Genomic DNA, 2,625 nt, shown 5'->3' with positions numbered 1-2,625 from the left:
AAGTGCAAAGCACACGGTCCAGAAGAGAAAAGCGGCTACCACAACGATGGCCAGCACCCAAGGAAGGTCAATGCCCATGCCAGCATGGGGAACCCACGTTGGGTGCCAGATGTTGTGGGTGTCCTGGGGCCCTCTGGGTGGGGGTAGAGTCAGGGCAGAGTCACGACACAGACACCGGGAGTCAGGTGAGAAGCAGGCAGTGCAAGCAGCTGCAGACTTGTTTATTGTGGATATGGGGCTCCCTTATATCTCCCCTCCTGGTGTCCCATTGGTCCATTGATAGGTCTTGTCTGTTCCGCATTGGCTATCTGTATCAGGCCATTTTCGAGTCAGCCGTCTCTATGTCTTTTGGCAGAACACAGGTTTGCCTCAGCTGGATGTTTTACTGCGCTTGCTGCATGCATGCTCTGGCAGCCCAGGCTGCACTTCCTCCTACAGTCAATGATTAAAAATGACCTAGTGCATATAAAACTTTGATTAAAAAGGTGATGGGTTGGGATTGCCATGAAACAGAAACAGAGAAGACTCTGGCAAAGCCAGAGTTTATTTTGGGGTCAGCAGGGCTGGGACTCAACTCTGGAGTGAGTGAAACCAGCAGCCTTATGGCTGCAGAGTGGTAACTTATAAATGGAAAAAAAATGCAGAAAAAGAGAATATTTCTTCTGTTCTTTGGGGCTGTTCTGGGAGGGTGTGTGGTATGTACCTGCTGAAACTTATGGAGGAAAACAACTACTGTAAGTCGTGTTTTTTGCATCCTGATAGTTCCACCCTGGGTCCTGGCTGGGAACAGCAAGAGTCCCAGCAGTAGAATCCTCATCACTTACGTGGAGTTCATTGGCATAGTATTGGGCCATCTTCCAAAGTTGTTCCCTCTCAGCAGAGGTCAGGGTAGGCTGGAGGATGAGAAAGGTGTCATGCCAGGTAAAGTCATATCTGAGGGTTAAATATATGAATTCTTTAATGAAGCAGGCTGGGTCTGTAAAGCAGGATCCTAATCTTTTCTTTATTTGGGACATATCTTTAAGAGAGAAAGGGACATGGACTCTGACAACTCCATCTACCCTGGCTACCTTGTGGAGACGGTAGAGACCCGCAAGTTTAGTGGGTTGAGGCTGTGGGGAGACAGAGGAGCTGTCTTTCCTCTAGTTGAAGGATTGTGGGGAAGCTGCTGAGGCAACTGAGGAAGCGAGATGTTCAGGAGAGTCCACCTAGTGTTTTAGGAGTGCCATATGAGGCATGTGAGCATGGATGGCTGGGGAAGACAAGGGTATGGAGGGTGGAGTGGAGGGGGATGCAGCAGGGAGGCAGGTTGCAGTATCCCCAGAGGTGCAAGTGATGGAGGCAGCAGCAGCAGTTGGAGAACTGGATGGGGAGTGGGTAAGGGGGGCAGAGGAGAAAGGGGATGATAAAGGGGGTGTAGGTCAAGGAGGGGACTGTTCATAGGCCAGGTCAGGATCAAAGGTGGATTTGAGGAAGTAAGGGGGCGCAGAGAGGTCGCTGTCAGAGGGAGGGGTCTTGCCAAGAGGACCTGGCATGTCTGGCAGGGAATGCAGAGGGAGGATCAGGCAGGAAGAACAAAGAAAGCTTGGATATAGGGAAGTTCAGACCATTTGCAGTTAAGTTGGCAGAGGTTATCTAAATCTCTTAAAATATTGAAGTCTAAGTTTCCTGTCTCTGGCCAGACAGAGCCATTGTCTAACCTGTATTGCCACTAGGCAGTGGTGCAGAGGAATTTGAGGCACTTAGGTCTAACAGTGTCCAGAAGATCTACGGTTTTTAAAGATTTCAGGAAGCAAGAAAAGGGGGCAAGTTCAGCAGGTTTAGAATTGAGGTTGCCCATTATAATTAAAGGGATGAGGAAGAGAATGAAAAGGGTGATTAGTGTGAGGAGATAAAGGAGAAAAATGAGAGACAAAGAAGGGAAATGAGAAGGCTTATGGGTATCTTCAGGGGAAGAAGAGGTTGGGAGTGAGGCTGACTGGGAAGGCAAGTACCAAAAGGAGGAGCAAGATTGGGAGGAAGAGGACAAGAGAGGAAAGAGGCATGAGAGGATAGGCATGCCAAATTCCTGTGCAGGACCAACATCTCTCTGTGGAGGGGGTCCCAAAAATGAGAGTATCCCAAATTCCCTAGAGGCAGCCTCCCAGGACTAGCGAGGGGAAAACATGGGATCTCCTGACGTACCAGCACTATTTTAATGAGGATCAGGAGAGCCAATGACTGTATGGTGTGGTTGCCGGCTATGGCTGCTCTCCTCTGGCTATGGTCACTCTCCTGCTCTCTCTGTTCCTCCAATCAGTCGTCTGGTCTGGAACCCAGGGTTGGTGAGGAGTTTGTGTCAGCATCGCCACATTCAGATGCAGGAGACCAGATTCAGTGACACAGATCTGCTTTATGACAGGCTTATATAGGGGTAATAGTCCAATCATAACACAGCATATGGGATTGCTTATTAGCATGGCAGACTAGTATCCTATTACAATCTAGCGGGCCAGATGCCCTATTAGCACGATAAGTTTCAGTTTCTCTAAGTTTCAGATTCCTGGAAACCATGTGACTTACAGAGTTTTCTCTGATAAGAAACAGGAAGCACTGCATTCTAGCATGATAGGTATGTAAGGCAAA

At 48.7% G+C, this 2,625-nt stretch overlaps 1 long non-coding RNA gene across 1 annotated transcript; it reads right to left on the bottom strand.

Moving 5' to 3' along the window:
- Nucleotides 1-225: 225 nt before the first annotated feature.
- On the bottom strand, nucleotides 226-2,360 carry LOC115068390. Its single transcript, XR_003847747.1, has 3 exons — nucleotides 2,185-2,360; nucleotides 825-893; nucleotides 226-432 (listed from the first exon to the last, which is right to left on the bottom strand). It is a non-coding gene; the product is annotated as an uncharacterized LOC115068390 (long non-coding RNA).
- Nucleotides 2,361-2,625: the final 265 nt, after the last annotated feature.

The sequence above is a fragment of the Nannospalax galili genome, unplaced genomic scaffold (assembly GCF_000622305.1).
Source record: "Nannospalax galili isolate Female #2095 unplaced genomic scaffold, S.galili_v1.0 scaffold308, whole genome shotgun sequence".
Taxonomy (NCBI): Eukaryota; Metazoa; Chordata; class Mammalia; order Rodentia; family Spalacidae; genus Nannospalax; species Nannospalax galili.
Note: the sequence above shows the minus strand (reverse complement) of the source record. Positions and strands in the feature narration are given on the sequence as shown.